Source organism: Nycticebus coucang, chromosome 11 (genome assembly GCF_027406575.1).
Source record: "Nycticebus coucang isolate mNycCou1 chromosome 11, mNycCou1.pri, whole genome shotgun sequence".
In the NCBI taxonomy this organism is placed as follows: domain Eukaryota; kingdom Metazoa; phylum Chordata; class Mammalia; order Primates; family Lorisidae; genus Nycticebus; species Nycticebus coucang.
The window spans coordinates 122,935,557-122,956,128 of NC_069790.1; positions in this window are offsets into that span (position 1 = coordinate 122,935,557).

Sequence of the window (20,572 nt, forward strand, 5' to 3'; positions counted from 1 at the left end):
CCACATCTGTGTTCTTCGTTGAGGGTACTTTCGCAATGTAAGCTGCCATGTAAAAAAAAGATCCTGGGCCAGATGGTCGAAATATTACCACAGCTGGCATGTCAAATGTTTGCAATATTAGTTAGACCCGAGTCAGATACAAATCCTTATTTTTCACTCAAAATCAAAAGACAACTTGTCATAGTTTCCCTCAGCGCTTGGTTCTGACAGTCTATGATTGTCTAAAACGGGGGAGGGCCCGAGCTTGGCCTTCCCTGGTGCACCCGGGACGCGCGGGGCGAGCGGGGCACTGCAGGCCCGTCCCGGAGTCACAGTCCGGGGACGCTGTCCCCAGCCCCACCGCCTCCCAGCGGGTAGTGGAGCAGAGCGGGCGGGGGCGGCGGGCGGTGGAGCGGAGCGGGGCCCGGGGGAGCGGCGGGCGGTGGAGCGGAGCGGGGCCCCGGGGAGCGGCGGGCGGTGGAGCGGAGCGGGGCCCGGGGGAGCGGCGGGCGGTGGAGCGGAGCGGGGCCCGGCGGGAGCGGCGGGCGGTGGAACCGAGCTGGGCCCGTGGGGAGCGGCGGGCGGTGGAGCCGAGCGGGGCCCGGCGGGAGCGGCGGGCGGTGGAGCCGAGCGGGGCCCGTGGGGAGCGGCGGGCGGTGGAGCGGAGCGGGGCCCGTGGGGAGCGGCGGGCGGTGGAGCCGAGCGGGACCCGGGGGGAGCGGCGGGCGGTGGAGCGGAGCGGGGCCCGGCGGGAGCGGCGGGCGGTGGAACCGAGCGGGGCCCGTGGGGAGCGGCGGGCGGTGGAGCCGAGCGGGGCCCGTGGGGAGCGGCGGGCGGTGGAGCCGAGCGGGGCCCGTGGGGAGCGGCGGGCGGTGGAACCGAGCGGGGCCCGTGGGGAGCGGCGGGCGGTGGAGCGGAACGGGGCATGGCGGGAGCGGCAGGCGGTGGAACCGAGCTAGGCCCGTGGGGAGCGGCAGGCGGTGGAACCGAGCGGGGCCCGGGGGGAGCGGCGGGCGGTGGAACCGAGCTGGGCCCGGCGGGAGCGGCGGGCGGTGGAGCCGAGCGGGGCCCGGCGGGAGCGGCGGGTGGTGGAGCCGAGCGGGGCCCGGCGGGAGCGGCGGGCGGTGGAGCCGAGCGGGGCCCGGCGGGAGCGGCGGGCGGGCTGTGTGCTGAGCGGGGCCCGCAGGGCGAGCACACAGCCCCCTTGGCTTCTTGCTAGGTGTCCTTACGGGATTCCACTGCACTCACGGTGTCCTTCACCCTTCCGGCGGTTTATCCAGCCCCAGAGATTAAAGCAGTGCCACCCACATTGGCTTTCCTCTGGAAGAGTCGTATGTGAAGACAGTCACACAGGATGGAGATAATATCTCGGGTAGCTAATTACTCTGGAGAAGCGTGGGTGGGAACGCGCAAGGTGTTCTGAAAACACCATGTTGCTCTCTGGAGGACCCTGCAGAGTTTGCAGAGCCCACCAGGTGGCGCGGGAGCTGCGGGGACAGCAGGTAGAGACCTGCGGAGATGGCAGGTGAGACTGGAGCTGCTCCACAGGCCCCGCCCTCCGCATAGGCCCCGCCCTCCGCATAGGCCCTGCCCATGTCTCACAGCTGCGGACTTAAATATCCGTGGTTTTGTGTCTGTCTGTCGTTTTTTTCTTCCAGGCTTTCTGCTGGCCCCTAATAAATCAGTCGGAAGTGTTTAAATGCTCAATACCTTCATTTGATCCCTTGGACTCTAGCACCATTAGATTTCATTATTAAAGCCCTTCCAGCTCAACTTCCTAGAGAACATTTCAGGGCAAGCACATGTTTATCAAAGGATCTGTATCTAGAACATACAGGTTCTATAAGAAAATGGGCAAAAGCATAGGCTGGTATTTCACCACTACAAAAGATACTCAACTTCATTAGTCCTTAGAGAATGCAAATTTAAACCACCATGAGATAATTACTATATACCTGTTAGAATGGATGAAACTTAAAAAACAAAACAAAAAAACTGGTACAACCACTTCATGTACTATTCAGCAATAAATGGGAATGAATTACTGATACAGTAACTTGTGGGAACTGTTTTTATGCTGAGAGAAAAATGCCAACCTCAGAAGGAATATACTGCGTAATTTTTACAATATAACATTTTAAATATAATTACAAATATGGACATGAATTTCAAACACCCAGAAAACATGATAGAATGGAGAACAGACCAATTGCTGTCAGGGGTTAGGGATGACAGGTAGGAAGTTGGTGTGGCTGCAGGGAAGGATGGGGGAGCAGTGGATGATGGTACAGTGCAGAACCCTCGTGGTGGTGGCTACATGGAGCCACAGGTATGATAGAATGTCATCCAGCTGCACAAACACACACGGATGAGAGCATGTGTTACTGGTGAGGTCTGAACAAGCTCTGGATTACACCCATGTCCATTTCCTGGTTTTGATAATCCGGTATATAAGCTGTCCCCAAGTTACAAATATCTGCCTGATGTACAGCTTGCACTTACAGAGGTTATTTGTTACAGGTAATAGGTAAAGGTACCTGTTTCAAATTACATACAAATTCAACTTAACAAATTTACAGAACCCATCTCGTTCATAACCCAGGGACTGCCTGTCGTCATTGGGGGAAACTGGGTAAAGGTACATACTCTAGACCTTCCCTGTGCATTTCTTTGCAACTTCTGTGTCACTTTTCTTTAGTTGGACATACTTAGTGTTTGCAACATGATGTTTTGATACACATATCCATAGTTATGTGATTACCACCGTCAAACCAATTAATACATTCACGTTTTCATAAAGTTGCTTTGTGTGTGTGGTAGGGCACCTGAAATCTACCCTCTTGGCACATTTCCAGTATACAGTGCAATTTATGAACTACAGCCCTCATGCTGTACAATAGATAGAGTTATTTGTGCTATATAACTGCAACTTTGTACCCTTTGACCTGTGAATCTTTTTTGTGTGTGTGTGTGTGTGTTTTTTGGCCGGGGCTGGGTTTGAACCTGCCACCTCCGGCATGTACATTAATGCAATCATGGGGCACCATACACTGTTTTTATAGACTGTTAAAAAAACATGCTGAACTTGAATGTGTGCCACGGACCACCCTGTCGGTGGGCTCCAGTCCGAGGGAAAGCAGGGAGAAGGAACGAGGAAAGTTGAGAGGTCGGCGCAGGAATGACAGTCTGGCACACTACGGGTTAAAGTATGCAGCTGCAAATTTTACTGAGAGTATATGTTGGTATTTATACATTTTCTTTCCAAGGTTCAAACAATGCAATCTTCATTCTGTTTATGCTTGTAAATTATCTTTGTGTCTGCATATGCGGTTTATCATGCATTACATGTTTTCAAGGTTTTGCTCTCCGGAGGGAGGTGGTTTATCAGTAACACCTGCTTACTCCCTCTTCAGGAATGTCAAGGCTTACAACTCTTCTCAGTCCTGTAACTCTTTTCAGTTTCTTATGATCTTATTTTTAAAACAGCTTGATATATTCCTTTATGTATAATGCTTGACTACTTCTATATATATTTTCTATATATTTTTACTCCTATTAGTAACTATACTTTGATTCATAATTAATTGTTTGTCAAACATTAAACTACTCTATTGATTTGTATTACATATGAAAATTAGTGAAGCAAGATGTTTTTCTAAGTAAAGTTTTACTGCAGGTGGTGATAGTGCATGTCGTGTTGGAACATCTTGTTTGCTGTGCCTGCATTGTCTCATTTCACTGACATTTATGGTGGGAAAGTTCTGTTGTGCAGGTTTTCTTGGAGCCATTGAGTCTGGCACAGTCACACTTTTTGTGCTGTTTCTGGACCAGCTACCTTTGTGTTCATTCTTATTGCTTACTTATCAGGACAAACAGACATTCAGCATAACAAGTAAGTATTCTTTCACAAGAAGCCATACCCCTTGAGTTTTTGCGACCAAAACAGCATGCTAGGCAACATTTCTGTTGCTGTGCACACTGGGGGTGCTGGGGGCTTCACTCCGGGGAGCACAGACCTCCTTTCCGTCGTTTTACAACGCGGACAGCGCCACCTCGCTGCGGCATGGTGCCGAGGGTGCGGCAAATGTGCAATGTAGACAAAAATGGAAATAAGTAAAAATGTTTATCAAAAAATATTTATGGATTATGGGAAAGAATCTACCCGGAAAGGCTGGGTCCAAGTTCTGTTTTTTCCTTGCTAGCCAGGTGATTCTGGACAATGCACTTAAGACCTATGAGTTTCAATTGCCTACTGATATTGTAGGGATTATAAGAACTGCTCTGCTTATTGCAAGAGTTATTGTAAAGATTCAGTGAGCTACAATACATAGTTGACCACCTCCCTGCATTGACCACCCCCTTAAGTTAACCTAATTTTCATAGACTGGACATGAACCACATGTTCATATTAGCACAGAAGGGTAAGTTCCATATGGTTACCACCTCTGGATGTTGGCCAGTTTGTTATAGTCCCTTGGGTGGTCAACTTACAGAGGTTCTACTCTGTATAAAACATCTTTTATAGTGTTTGGAGCATAGTAAGTGCTCAATAAATGTTATTCTCATAATATAATCATTATATTAATTTAAACTTATACAAATGGAATGGAAAATACTGATTGTCTTTAAAGAGAAGTTGGCTGTGTTTTCAGGTTTTGATATCTGACAGTATAATTTTATTGTACAGTCTATTGGCAAGGGTACTTGTGTGTTTGTGTGTGTGTGTACAACTGTACTATAAATACAGAAAAAGTATTTACTAGTTTGAATTTTACTGTCCCTGTAGTTGGACCAAACGCAGTTTGTAGCTTCCTGTGGCTGGTGCCTGTTTCTACAGAGTTGCCACCCCATCAGGATTCCTCCAGGTCCCTAACGTGACCATTGAAATAGAAATTGCTCCCTTTACCCACAAGGTACCAGTTAACAAATTTCCAGAAAACTCCCAGTTCCGTGACAGCTTTTAATAACTTCACCATAGCATTTGGAATTATCTTGATAATCACATCTGGATAATTTAGATGGATAGATTGGTGGTGTGGTTTTTACGGTGTTGAATGTCAGCCTGTTGTTAAAGAGTTTCTGGAAAACAGCTACCCTGGAGCCTAACACTGGTTCTCTTTGTCTCTCATGGGATACACAGAAATGGCTTACATTTTGGGAGACCCTAACTCAAGTGTCATTAGTTCCACCTCTGCGGCTATTCAGGACAATCAAGGGTCAGTGGTTGGCCAGAGATTTGATATTTAATTCTCCTGCTTCATTGACTTACCTGACCTGGTAGGAGCATCATTTTCTTTTCATTTCTTACCAACCCACCTTCTCTCTTTTGGATTTGTCTCTGGAATTCTAGACCTATGCATAGTCTCAGAAGTAGACAAGTTTCCATGTATTTATAGAACCACCTTCCTTTCTAAGGGAGGGCAGAGGGAAGGAGGCTCTGACTTGTTACAACATCCTCAATGACCAAGATGCTGGGGACTCCAGTCTGCTGCAATATGTGTAGGCCCCATTCCCAGTGCTCATTGCAGGAAGCACTGGACCTGGGTCACCCTTGCGGGCAGGGGCGGTGGGGCGCCTGGTGGTAATGTTCCTCCTCCCCCATCCACAGTTACTGTAACTACCTGCAGTTGTTAAATTCTTTATTTCCCAGCCCGTGGCATGGTGGCCATCCCAATATTTTCCTGGTACTTTTTACTCCAACTTCATCTCAGACCCTGAGCTAAACTTCTTTCTTTTCCACTGGAAACATTTCCTGGTGGTAAAAGATGTTTCATAGTTTCCAAAGCTAATTGCCTTCTTCTTTGCTGTTCTCCAATCCCCTCCAATTCTCTTTTCCTTTTTACATCTCTGTGCTCCTTTGCATGGCTGGCTTTACTTTCTCCTGGCCCCCGATACTCTGCAGAAGTGTGTGCACATATCTGTGTGGTGGACTGGGCAAGGGGTTGAATTTGCAGGATATTCACCAGCCAGACAACGAAACTGCACTCAGAGAGCTCTACCCTCTAATTATCACAAAATGTGAAAAATAAGTGGCGTCATTAACATTGAATCTATTCAAATGTTAACTTACTTTAAAGCCATTTTATCGATGATGAAGTAGCAGTTGGATGCAGCATTAACAAGGGATCTCTAAGCTTTTATGTGTGTTAGCTGCTTCCTCAGTTGATGAATTTCTAAGGGTGGGGCAGGAGATGATGAAATTTAGTGTTTGAAGGGTTGTAACCAAGTAGCCTTTTACATTTTACAACTAAATTTAAAGAAGTAGCTTTAAAAAGATTATTGGTTGCATAATATTCCATGGTGTACATATACCACAATTTATTGATCCATTCGTGGATTGATGGGCACTTGGGCTTTTTCCATGACTTAGCAATTATGAATAGGGCTGCAATAAATATTCTGATACAAATATCTTTGTTATGGTGTGATTTTTGGTCTTCATGGAATATTATGCAGCCTTAAAGAAAGATGGAGACTTTACCTCTTTCATGTTTACATGGATGGAGATGGAACATATTCTTCTTAGTAAAGTGTCTCAAGAATGGAAGAAAAAGTACCCAATGTACTCACCCTTATTATGAAACTAATGTAGGACCTTCATATGAAAGCTATATCCCAGTTATAACCTAAGAATAGGGAGAAAGGGGAAAGGGAGGGGAGGGAGGGGGGAAGGAGGGGGATTAATGGGATTACACCTGCGGTGCATCTTACAAGGGTATATGTGAACCCTAGTAAATGTGGAATGTAAAGGTCTTAGCAAAATAACTAAGAAAATGCTACAAAAGCTATGTTAACTAATGTGATGAAAATGTGTCAAACGATCTATGAACCAAGTGTATGGCGTCCCACAATCATACTAATGTACACAGCTATGGTTTAATAAAAATAAAAAAAAAAGATTATTGGGCTTTATGAGCTGATTCTCTTACATAAATAATTCAACGAGTCTTAATTACATATCCTAACTGAGGTTTTGGTTGTTTTCTTTTCATTCAGTTTATTGTACCAGATTGCAAAGTTAAGAAGCACTGAAAAAATTAAGGTAGTATCTCTTACCCATCACGTAGCTTTTTAAATTATACTTAAAACAAAATTCCTAGCTTAAAGTGATGTTGAGGTTGGGCTGTTTCTATTCCATATCAACTCAAGAGATTCAGACACATGCTGAGTCCAGACCTGAATCAGCAATACTGATACCTCAAAACAGAAAAATGTGTTGCTAAACTAAAAAAAAGAGTTTGTCCTAAATACTCAGATAGGAAAAGTTAACTTGCGGGGCTAATTTGCAAGCTTTCTTTCTTTTGCTGTCCTCGCACCACATACGCCAGATGTTTTAGAGTGCCTTATTTATTCCTATGACATATCTTTGAGGTTGAACACATAGTATTCACATGTGACAGATGGGGAAACTGAGGCCAAGAACATTTGAGTAATCTTCTGGAGATTATTGATCATATTTCGAGTTTTTCATCACATGATCAATGGAATACCTATGTCAGAACCAACTAGGGTTCTGAAATCACCAGCAGATTAGAGGCCTCACTTACTTCTAAATGTTTATAGAGTTGGGGCATGCACATTTTCAGTTTATAAAACTGGTGCCTTAGGTTGTTTGTGTAAACACCAAAGTTAGGTCACTACATCTATAGTGTGGCTACTTGTGGACATATGTGAGCTGTGCTTGCAGACAAGGACTACTTAAGTGGATCAGTCTGGAAGATGAGATAGTGAGTGTAATGTTTCCTGTCTGGAAAATTCAGGCCTCAGAGTCTTCTTACTTTTGTCTGTAGTGATCTGCTTTTACAAACCTAGCTGCTGTGTCCCCATAAATTTCCTGCTTAGTTTTGACTCTACTGCTAGCTCCTTTGGTGTTAGGCCTTTATTCCTCTACACTCATGTTTTCACAGGGGATTAACTACCTGGTGTTTGTACAAATCCAAGAAATCAGAAACCACTAAGTCTTTTTTTTTTTTTAATTTTTATTTTTACATATACATGTGTAAATTAGGTTTCCATTTTTTTTTGCCTTCACAAAATGAAAAAGACTTAAAATTTAATAAGAATAACTATGTTTAAGATAAGGATTAGGAACAAAAATCTTGTAAAAAAATGAATGAACATAAATACATTCAGAAAAGGAATCAGACAATTGCTACATCGAAATATTAACCAATAATAATAATAATGATGATGATAATGCAAAGAAAGTAACATTCACATTGTCAAATAAGACTATGTCTATTATAGAATGTTTTGACTCTGAGATTCAGTATGGAGTCATCAGTTAACTTATTATTTTTTTTTTAAGTATCAAAAAATAGACAACTATTATTTATAAATAAAAGTAAAAGATAATTTTAAAAAACAGGTCATGCTAAATCTTATAGACTATAGAAAAAGAAGAAATACATCAAAATCATTCTACTTGATCTGGGTACACCTGTTATTAAAGTTGGAGAAAATATATTATTATAAAGGAGAAATTACAAACATATATCACTTATAAATGAGGATACAATATCCTAAACAACATATTAACATGTTGAGTTGAAAATTAATGTTTGAGTAATATACTTTGGTCAAAATTAAAACCAATTTATGTGAAAATTAGTCACTATTTTCTTTTCTTTTCTTTTATTGTTCTTTTTTTTTCTTCTTTTCCTTTCCCTCAGCCTTTCCCTCCTTCTCTGTCTGCTTTCTCCTTCCCCCATGCCTCACCATGTCATTAATTGTCATTAATTGTCTTCAAATCAAAATTGAGTACATAGGAGTCATACTTCTCCACTCCTGTGATACTTCACTAAGAATAATGTGTTCCACCTCCATCCAGGTTAGTACAAATGCTGCAAAATCTCCATTTTTTAATGGCTGAATAATATTCCATCGTATACATATCCTTGCCGATCCATTCCTGGGTTGAAGGACATTTAGGTTGTTTCCACATTTTGGCGATTGTAAATTGGGCTGCAATAAACAGCCTAGTACAGGTGTGTTTATAATAAAAGTTTTTTTTTCCTTCTGGATAGATGCCCAGTAATGGGATTGCAGGATCAAATGGGAGGCCTAGGTTGAGTTCTTTGAGGTTTCTCCATACTTTCTTCCAAAAAAGTTGTATTAGCCACTCTAGGTATTTAAACAGAGAGAATTCAATACAGGGAATTGGGTCCCTAGTTGACAAAAGACCAGAATAGTCAAATCAGACCCTGAAGCAGCAGAGAGATGAGGAGCAGCAGGAAGATGCTGCCATGTCCTGTTTGAGGGGCCAGCTGGGGGAAATAGTGTCACCAGAATCCAGAAGCTGAATACCCTTTGCTGTATTCTAAAAGACCTAGGGAGACGATTTTTGGGGAGAGCTGTAGTCAGGAGAGAGGTTCTGGAGATGCGGCAAGAGGGGAACCAGGGAAGGGGCAATGCCTGCCTTACCCCTCTGGCGCCTTGGTCTTCCACATGTACTGGTTATTGGCCAAAGTCACCAGAAAGTTGGGTGGCAAGGGAGCCTGGGAAATTGAGTTTCCTGAACACAGACCAAATAGGGGAAGTGAAGGCCATGGATCTGAGAGCAAAGAGGCAGTGACTGTTGTGTGCTTCCTCCATGAGGGGAGGAGTGCCTGGCCCGGGCACCTGTGGTTTCACTCTCATTTATCTGTGCAAGGGAGAGGAACCCCTCTGATTTAGTGTGGCAGTGCTGGTTTGATCTGGCATCTGGGGACCCCTGATTAGCAGGGCAGGGCCCTCTGCTCCTGCCCTCTGAGGCCTTTTCATGCCCATGTGGTGAGAGGGCAGATAAGCCCTGAGTTCACTGGCCCAGGCATCCCCTTACTTCGGGCTTCAGAGAGGGAATGAGAGAGCCAACCATATACTGTGTAGTAGGCAAGACAATGTTCACCATTTTCTTATTCCTGGAACCTGTTAATATGTTAGGTTGCTTGGGCTAGGTGCAGTAGCTCACGCCTAGCACTCTTGGAGGCTGAGGAAGATGGATTGCTTGAGCTCAAAAGTTTGAGACAAAACTGAGCAAGTGCAAGACTCCATGTTTATTAAAAATAGAAAAATTATCCAGGTGTGGGGGCAGATGCCTGTAGTCCTCGCTACTGGGTCAGTTGAGGCAGGATTGCTTAAACTCAGGGGTTTAGGGTTTCGTTTTTTTGATGATGCCACAGTATTCTACCCTGGTGGTCTAAAAAAAATAAATTAGCTGGGAATAGTGTCACATGCATCAGCTGGGTGAAGGCAGAGGATCACTTGAGTCCAGGAGTGTGAAGTTGCTGTGAGCTAGCCTGACTCAGCAGCACTGTGGCCTAGGCAAGAACAGAAAAGGGGAGCTAAGGTGCAAATGAAATTAAATTGTGTGAATTGTTAATCATCTGATTTTAAACTAAAGGTTATCCTGAATTATCTGGGTGGGTCCAATGTAATCATAGGCATCCTTGAAGTGGATGAGGGAGGGAGAGGAAGGAACTCAGAGGGAGATGTTTTTACAGAACTTAACCTGTGATTGGAAAGGAAGAAGGGAAAGGAAGCCCACCTAATGAATCCATCTGGCATAACTGGCGTTTTATCAGAAGAAGCTACCACCCTCCTGCACGAATTGCATACAAAATAAAGCTCAAATTATTAAAGATATACATATGAGTAATTTAAAAATAAGAATATTTAGGATAATCTGCTTAAGAAAATACAAATGCCTACATACAGTAACTAAGAAAATGCCATGAAGGCTACGTTGAACAGTTTGATGAGAATATTTCAGATTGTATATGAAACCAGCACATTGTACCCCTTGATTGCACTAATGTACACAGCTATGATTTAACAATAAAAATAAATAAATTAAAAAAAAAAAAAAACAAGAAACACAAAGACACAAAGGAAAAGGCTGACAGTCCTGGCCACCCAGGAATGTGACATCTCTGTGTGCAAAGATGCAGTGAAACAGGTCAAACAGGAGCCAGACTGGGGGAGAGCACTGGCAGCACATACATCAACCGGTGGATTTCCTTCCTTCACGCGTAACGGGAAGAAGACAACCAAATAGAAAAGGAGTAAAGAATGTGAACTGTTAGGCCGGTGCACACAGGAGCCCAGTTTGAAAAGCTATCACCTTGGTTGGACCTGCAAGGGTTCTAGGTTCTAGTTTTTTTTTTTTTTTTTTTTTAACCACCCAAGGTTTGCAATCTTTATTTTGGTTTCTTCTTTTGTTCAAAAGATAGATCTAAGTGTTTTATATTTCCTAAGTGCTTAGATTTATTTTGCCTCTTGTATTGTTCTTTTCTAGTTTTATTGAGTAAGGGTCAAAAGTGTGTTCTGAATAATCTCTACTTTAGGGAGGACATGTGAAGATTAGGTGTATTAACCAGTAAAATTTTCATTAAATACTGTAAAAGTTTTATAAATAGTTAAATATTATACTCAGGTTGTTAATCTTGTTTAAATTCTGATATCTAGTTTTTCTAATTATTTCTGAGAAATGTGGTTTTGATTGCTTTCGATATCTCCTTGAATTTATTTATCTTTTGTTGTGGGTATTTTGATGATTTATTAGGTCCCTAAAGATTTGTGACTATTGTATTTTCTTTGTGAATTATCTCTTTAATCAATACAACATTATTTCTTTGTCCCATTTAAGAGCTTTTGCTTTGGAGTTATGTTGGCACTGCTACACCTGCCTCTTTGTCGACATTTTCCTATGCTTCATCTATCCCTTTACTGATGTTTCCTGAATCACCTGGCTTTGGAGTAGTCTGTTGTAAACAGCATATGCACTTATACTCAGACTATCAGAATATACTTTGATAGAATATTTAACATATCAAATTATTACTATTTCTAATATATTTCAAGTTGTTCCAGTGAACATATTTTTAGCCCTTTGTTTAAATTGTGAAAACAAACAAACAAAAAAAAAAAAAAAAACCCCACTAATCTAATCAATGGAAGTAAAATGTAAAACTTCTAAATGACTAAAGGAAAAAAAGAGAAAGATTTCCATCAATCAAGAAAGAATAGAGAGAGTCAAAATCTACGTAGAAGGCAGCATCAGGTTAAACAAAATCAACAGCGAGCTCCCATGGCCTTCAACATACTTTTCCTTCTTTCCAGCCACCACATAAAGATTTTCTATACTCATTTGGAATTTTAGCTATTGATGATTTTTAAAATTAATGTTAATTTAGAAGTCCATTCTTCAATATAGGTAATGGCTATATTCACTTAACTGAAAATTTTCTGCCTCTGCCTAAAAGCGAAAGGTCTTACATACAGCAGAGAAGTTGCTTGCAGGGCCACTGCCATGAGCTTGCCTTGGTCACTCTTCTGTCATCATGGACTTCTGTGTTAATTTCAGTTTTCTAGGGGATGACAGTAATTGTCTTGGTGATAGAAAATATTTCTGAAATTTGTCAAATTGTTGATATTTTGTTTTATTCTAATAGCCGGTGACTCTTCAATACCTGTTAATGTGTTGTTTTTTTTTTTTTTTAACACCAGGTTAATCAAGAGGTGTGAATTATCTGGGAACTGTAAGCATCAGCACTTCCTTTCCTTAGAGCAACCTCCCTGCCTCATAGCAGGTGTGCCCGTAAGAGGCCTTCCTTCAGTGAGTGTTCAGGGGCTGTGCCCCTCCCAGGCCTTGGCTGATGCAGCTCACATATAGAGAAAAGGCTGGCAGAACAAGGCAAACACACATCTGCTTTTTCTAAAGTAATGAGCGTGTCCACTGAGCCTTAAAAGGCAAGGCTCACTGATTAAATTGTTTTGCAATGTCTACTTTTCTGAATAATTGTATATCTGTTAAAAAGGCAAGAAAACACTGAACTGAAGAATGGGGCTTAGCCCTAAAGATGGCTGGGACCTAATTTGATGAATCCATCCTTGGAGCTGATGAATCCTGAGTTGATGCACTCATCTCCGTGACAGGCAGAGGTGCTGGAAGAGACAGTCCCCCTCCAGGTGGGCCTTTGCGCCTGGGCAGAAGCAGAGGTGAGTGGAGGGTGAGGGCTGCGGCGCCTGCCACACCCGCACGCGGGGGAAGCACCTGGACTGGTCCTCATCAGTTTCATAATTGCATCTTCCTCTCTTGAAGAGGAAAAAGAAAAGATTCAAGTAAGGTCTAACTTGAGAAAGAGGGAAGAATGGGACTATCGAGACAAGACAGAAGTGCAGGGCTGATGGCACCCTGCTCCACGCACCGGCAGAGCTCTGGGACAGGTTGTGTGTCCTCACAGCTCCCATCAGCATTCCCAGTTGTCTCTGTACCATCCAAAAGCTTCCTAAAGATTTTCTTTCCCTCCTGCGACCACCCTTTTTATTATCCTGATGACCTATAGGTAGTTCTTATTTTCTATCTCTTCCATTTCAATGGGAACTTGGGAGGGGGGGAGGAGATAAAAACATGGGGGCTTCATCCACCTCCTTGCAATGAAAGGTAGCAGAGGAGGTGAGGAGGGGGATCAGAGCGCCTGGGACTAGCTGCTGGTCAACAATAGTGCAACTGGGTGGGTGAGAGAAGATGACAAAGTAGAGCTCTTCTTATCTTCAAAAAGTCTATGATCTTGAAGTGGGGACAAACTTTATACCTGAAATAACTAGAAAGACACAGCATCAGTGGTGAGCAGAGACAGGCTCTTTATTTCAGCCTGTGTGTGCACACAACTGCTGTTCTGAAATTCCTGCATTCTCTTTTTCACCCAATTCTTCCCATCTTTCAAAACAGCGCCTCTGTTTCATGTCCCCTGTGGAAATCTTTTCTGAGCATTCTGGTTAACATCAGAAATCGGTCCAGTAAATGCCTTTTGAATGAGCGCCTGTGTGTACTGAGACAGGTGAGCACCCAGCCTTCTCCTTTTTTGTGAGTGAGCTGAGTGCCTGTTGCCTGCACTGTTCTCTGGGCACATGCTCAGACTTAGAGTGTCCTTTAAAGTGTGTGCATCTCCTTAATTCCTGGACAGAGGAAAATCATCCTGAGCTCCTTGTTTCTTCAGGAGTGTTTGTGCAAATTGGTCGCCTGTTCACTGCATCCATCTGCTCTGCCATGGCTAACGGAGAGCTCCGTGTCTCAGCCTGCCCTGTCCTCTGCCAGTGGTTGCTCTGGTACAAGACAGGAGGATGGAAGGAGAGAAGTCAGGGCTTTACCCCCCTTTCTATTCAGGCAGCATCTCCACGGTTCCCAGCTCTTGTGGGGCAGCCCCTCCCTCGGTGCACCTGATAGCACTGGTGGCTCATTATGCTCCTGGACCCAGGGAACTTCTCTCCTGGAGGTGGGGGTGGCACCTGACACTGCCAATGCTCAGGTCGGCTCATCTGTCCCTTTGGTGTCCCCGTCTTCTAACACCTGCGTGAGTGGCTCCCCATGTTATCATCCCTGTGTTGGAAATCCCAGCTGCTTTCTGTTTTCTGAGCAGCCCCGGACTGATAACATTGGTCATTTTTTTAATGATTCACTTACTGATTGAAAATAATTGTGTGGCTTCTGTGTGTCAGGCACTGTGCTGGATGCTGAGGACTGAAAAATAAGAGAAGTAGCTGAGTAAGTATCTGTTGACTTGAAATTTGGTGATTGAAAGAAATGTATACGGGAGGCCTCTGGGCCACCTGGAGCCACTGTCCCACATTCGGGCACTGAACATTTTGGATACACATGGCTGAGGATTTGGACCATGGAACTGAGACACTCCTATGGAAGATTGTCTCAGGGTACACTGTGTTTCCACTGGTTGTTAAATGTCACATTCTTGATTGGACATAGCTCTGACTGTCTAGCGACTAAATCTGGTGGTGGCAGCTGAGGAGTTAAACCCGAATTTTGCAGGAGGTTGGAGTTCTAAGACAGACCCCCTGGGAGGTGTGTGAGGAGCCTGCTAGGTCAGCTGCTCAGCTGATTCAGGTTTCACCTCTGGCATGTGAAAGAGCACAGGTATCCTAAAACTCCTTTATGTTCTTGGAAGAAGCAGGTTCTGTATGTGCTGAAGGCTGCTGGCAGCCTGTGCCCATGTATTTAAGCCATCGAGGTAGCACCGACCCAACTGAAAGCTGATCACCGCTTCTGAGCCCACTGGGTATCTCACCCACAGCAGCTGTCGCCCCTGGGAACCGGCGGCAGACACTGGATTAGGAGGAACCTGGCAGGCCTCTCTGTGCTCTGAGCTGTGATTCCCTGGATAAACTACAGTGTGGCTTTCCACTTGAGCTCTGCACTCTCCTTGTACAATTTGATGGATCACTTAGTGTTTATCGGCCGCTGAAGCTCCATACCCAGAAGTGACATTTCCCTGGTTCAGAGCTTTTGGAAGCTGAGAAGAGCTGGATGAGATGGGTGGTGATTTATCAGGTTGCTGGGCTATTCTGAGTCTCTCTCACTATTGGGAAAATGTTGCTTAGTGTCCTAGATGGTGACAGATGATGCTTTCATAAGAACTTAATCTCAGAGAAAGCCTCACTCAGTTTGGTGAGCTGTATAATTTCTTTGGTGTAGTATTCTATTTTTTGAAGGGGAGCCATGGGCCTTTTGAAAATCTGATAAAAGCCACAGATGCTTTCACTAGAAAAATGTATTTGCACACAATTTTTCACGTTGTCCTTCTTAAACCCATTAAGTGCACAGGCACTTCTGTTAGTTGCTGAGTTAGTTGCTGAGTTAGAACATGCACGGCTAGTGTGTGCTGGAGGCACTGGCCGCCCCGTGCCCACAGGGCTCGTGTGAGCAGCGCCACGCCCTGCCTTTGGCCTGCCTTCTGGAGCAGACTTCCACACACGCTGACAGCGGCAAACGCTGTGCGTTCATGGACACACAAGACCTGTCTCTTCTCTGTGGCACTGCTGGGTGATGTCTGGTGTCTTCCTATTTGATGATAAACACATCTGTGTGGCTTCTATTTCTATCACTGCCTAGAAACAGGTCTTGTCAAACTTATCAACAACCTTGATCTTTGTAACCTGACATTTTTATTCTCCCCCTTACTTGGTAGCTGAGTGGCACCCGACACGCCTTCTCCCCTGACAGTCTCCTGTCCCTGGCCTCTGGTAGGGTGTTCTGTGGCTTCTCTGGACTCTTTCCCTCAGCGTCCTTCAGCACCTGAATCATAAAGGTTAGAGTTTCAACCTGAGATCTTATTTCACCTGTATCATCATTTGTACTTGAATGGGTTTCACCCATTGCAGTTAAATTCTCCTGGGTGCTGGTGACTCCAGCTTGACCACTGTCATGAGTTCTGACTTATATGTCCAGCCACTCCCTTGAAATTGCCACTTGGGTGAATTAAGCCTCTCAAAATTCACACGTCCCAATGAAATCCATGATTGCAACTTTTCTGAGCTGAGGAAGGGAAGCTGGAAGAGAATTGGCTCAGGTGGAGAGGTGACCAGTTGTCAGCTAAACGTTTACAGGACACCCTTAACTTTTTTTTTTTTTTTGAAAGAGAATGGTTTATTTTGTTGAGAAATAATACATAAGAAATTTATCAAGACTTAATAAATTATCATCTTAATACAATGAAGGTATTCATACATTTCCACAGTCTTTAACTTATACCATTATGTGTGTCACCAATATTAATAGGTTATGATAGATTAAATGGATATTAGGACCTAAAGATTAGCTTTTCATTTTTTACCTTATCTCGACCATCTAGTCCATCTGAAAATGCAGTCAGACTTCTGTCTCCAAAACCGACCCCTCTCCCATCAGCTGGCTCTGTGTTGGTTGCCATGGATCACATCACCTTAGCTTCTCATCAGTGGGAGGCAAAGGCAGCAGCTTCCTTCTCTTTTACCCTGTCCATTACCCTCCCACTGGCATCCACAGCGTCTTTTCAGAAACACAAATAAGATGACATGACACCATTTATCTCCTGACACCTGCAGAAGCTCCTGACTGAGACTGAATAGAAGCCCCCCAGCATCGCCTCTGCAGCCCCTCCCAGCTCTACCCCCCAGCACTGCCTCTGCAGCCCCCCCAGCATGGCCTCTGCAGCACCCCCCAGCATGGCCTCTGCAGTACCCCCCAGCACAGCCTCTGCAGCCCCCCAAGCACTGGCTCTGCAGCAGCCCCAGCACTGCCTCTGTAGCCCCCCCCAGCATCACGTCTGCAGCCCCCGCCCCGCCCCCAGCACTGCCTATTCTCCCTCTTGGGCTTAGAGAAGGGTTGTAAAGAAGATAGGACACCACATAATTTTCACGTGTCTCTACCTTATCTGAATCAGATGACAGGCTCCTTCAGAGCAAGGACTCAATTTAATGCTTTTGTCCTCACATCCTCACCTTTGCTTCCACCTGTCCCTTGGTCTGTGTCTGGGACGGTCACTTGCACTCACTCCACACGCTGTTTTCTGAGCACCTGCTGTGCGTCACCTTCTGCATTAAGTACTGGGAGTTCAGTAGATGTTAGATGTGGAGATAGTTTCTTAGTTTAGAAATACAAGCGATTGCTGGGTGAGGATGGGATTAAGGAGATACTTGTAGCGATAAATGAGAGCTGTGTCAGTGTACATTTTCAAGTGGGGTAGAACTTCGTTATTCTAATGAATTTTGAAAACTATCATAAGCTAACTTTATTGCTTTAGTGATTGACTAAATAGTGTCTTCATTGCTTGTGAGAGTAAATATAATTTCCCAAAGTGCTAAATTCACTCTTAAGCTAGAGCTGGGAGAATCAAACTTAAGTGGAAAATAATGATATTTTTAACTAGAATAGACAAAAAGCAAGGTAAGCCCTTGCTTGTCTTCCTTCTTCATATAAACATCTTCTGCTTAGAGTTTTGTCTGAAGTACAGCAGAACAGTGAATCATAGCATGGTAAAGGAGGAAAATTTCTTTTAGCAACTAACCCTTCAGATTTAAACACAAAACTACAAAAAGGCAGGTGTGGAGCTATGCCTGTTCAGGCATTACACTTAGGTGTGCAGAATGTACCTTATGTCTTTGCTTCAAAGCTTTGTCTTAAAAAATTGTAAAACAAATCTTGTTTGTTATAACCAACAGCTTCTTTGCTATTTCAAGTGGAATTAGCCATTAGGTATAAATGTGGCATAGAAGCTTAGCTTTCAGAATTTAGCAAGCCAATTTAAGCATTTCCTGCAAATTTTAGGCTATTAAATATAGAAGAACAGAGAAACTTGGTTCATCTTAGATGGAGCGAGTATATTCTATTCTGTTTGAAAATTCTAAGGGGCTTATGGAAATGAGTGGCATTGTGCTAGTCATTTTGAAAAATACATGTTTTCACTTTCTGCTCAAATAAAAATAGAATCAGGGATGAGGAAACTTAAGTAAACATGAATTCTTTCTTGCTGTCAGGAGAGTGAAGACTGGTGAAACCCTGTACCCAGGGCTTTTTCTCCCCCAATTATTTTTATTGTGGTGAAATACACTGAACATACAATTATCATCTTAACCATTTTAAGTGCACAGTTATGTTGTTAAATACATTTATAATGTTATGCAGCCACCACTACCATCCATTTCCATAACTCTTTTCCTCTCGCAAACCTGACGCTCTATACCCATTAACGGGTTATGCCCCCTCACCTCGCCCTCACGGCCCCCGGTGCCCACAATTCCACTTTCTGTCTTTATGACTTTGACTACTTAAGTATCTTCTATCAGCAGAATCATAAAACATTTGTCTTTTTGTGGCTGGATTATTTCACCTAGCTTCAAGTCTTCCAGGTTCATCCGTGCTGTAGCGCGTGACAGGAGTTTCTTCTTTCTAAGGCTGGCATGTGTTCCATTGTCTGCACTTGTCACACTTTGCTCATCCATCCCTCCATCAACAGCCAGTTGGTCCACGGCTACATTTTAGCTATCGTGAATAATGCAGCTATGGACAGGATGTGCAAAATCTCTTGGAGACCTTCTTTTAAATTCCTTTGGGTATGTACCTAGAAGTGTGATTGCTAGATCATAATTCTGTTTTCATATGACCTGTATGTTGGTTCTCAAGTCCATGTTGATCGTTTCATTATTAAATTACTTTAGTGAAGTTTTTAGGTCAGAATAGTACTACCGAATGAAAGGCGTGCTAATTTCTAGCCTGATGATTTATACTTGGTGACTGTTCTTTCCACTGCACCCAAAAAAGTGTAAACTGCATTTCTCATAGGTAGTGCTAACTTTTTACTTAAAATTCAACCCAAACATTTATTGTTGAACACCTTCTGAAGGCCAGAGGATTAGGGCTTTAATTTCATGTCTTGTCACTTTCAGTGGTGAGTAATTATTTACTCTTCACCAAGTGTTAGCCTCTGTAAAATTTGATAATATACTAATTATTTCTTGATATTATTAGGATCAGTTGTGTATTAAAGTTCTATGTATGTTTTAACCATTATGTGAATATTATTGTTCTTATTACTTTTTGCTATTACCAGCTCCTATGTTACTCATCTAGTATTAGAATAACTCATTTCATGTGTACCCCAAATATCCACAAAACCCATCTATTCTAGCTTTGAAGCCTATGCAGTGATCCACCTGACCCAGGGCCTTTCATATGTCTCAAGATGGGAATCTTCACCAAGAATTTCCCACAAGTGACTCAAGAACAAGAAAAGTACATAGGACTTAATTAAGCCGAAAAGCTTCTGCACAGCTAAGGACACAAGTAAAGCAAAAAGACAATCTTCAGAATAGGAAAAGATATTTGCATATGAATCTCACAAAGAGTTGATAACTAGAACCTACAGAGAATTCAATTTTATCAACAGAAAAAGAACAAATAATCCCATCTACCACTGGCAAGAGATACGAACAGAACCTTTTCTGATGAAGACAAACCAATGACTAACGAACATTTGAAAAAATGCTCACCATGCCTGATAATCAGAGAAATGCAAATCAAAACCACCTGGAGATATCTCCTAACCCCAGGGAGAATAGCCCATATCACAAAGTCTCAAAGCTACAGATGCTGGCACAGATTTGGAGAGAGGGAAACAGCTTTAGATTATTGGTGGGATGGGAACTAATACAGCCTGTTTGGAAAGAAGTATGGAGAATTGTCAAAGAACTCAAATTAGACCTCCCATTTGACTCCACAATCCCATTACTAGGCATCTACCCAGAAGAAAAAATATCATTTTATCGTAAGAACATTTGCACTAGACTGTTTATTGTAGCTCAATTTATAATCACCGAAATGTGGAAACAATCTAAATGTCCATCAACCCAGGAAAAGGGTAATAAGCTGTGGTATATGTATACCATGAAATACTATTCAGCCATTAGAGCAGATGAGGACTTTACATCTTCAGTATTAACCTGGATGGAGTTGGAACACATTCTTCTTAGTAAAGCATCATAAGAATGGAAAACAAGTATCCAATGTACTGGGTACTAATATGAAACAAGTAGATCTAATACACACCCACGTTAAGTGGGAAACTCAAATGAATTCAAGGTGGGGCGCAGATGAAATGATGGAGTGGGGAGGGGGAGGAGGGTGGGTTTATTCTCAATGAGCACAATGTTGGGGTGTAGGGCACACTTCTTGGGGGCAGGACACAATTATGAGGGACTTTACCTAACAAATGCAAACATTATAACCTAATTCTTTGTGCCCTCAATTAACCTGAAACAATAAAAAAAAAAAAGAAAGGAAAAA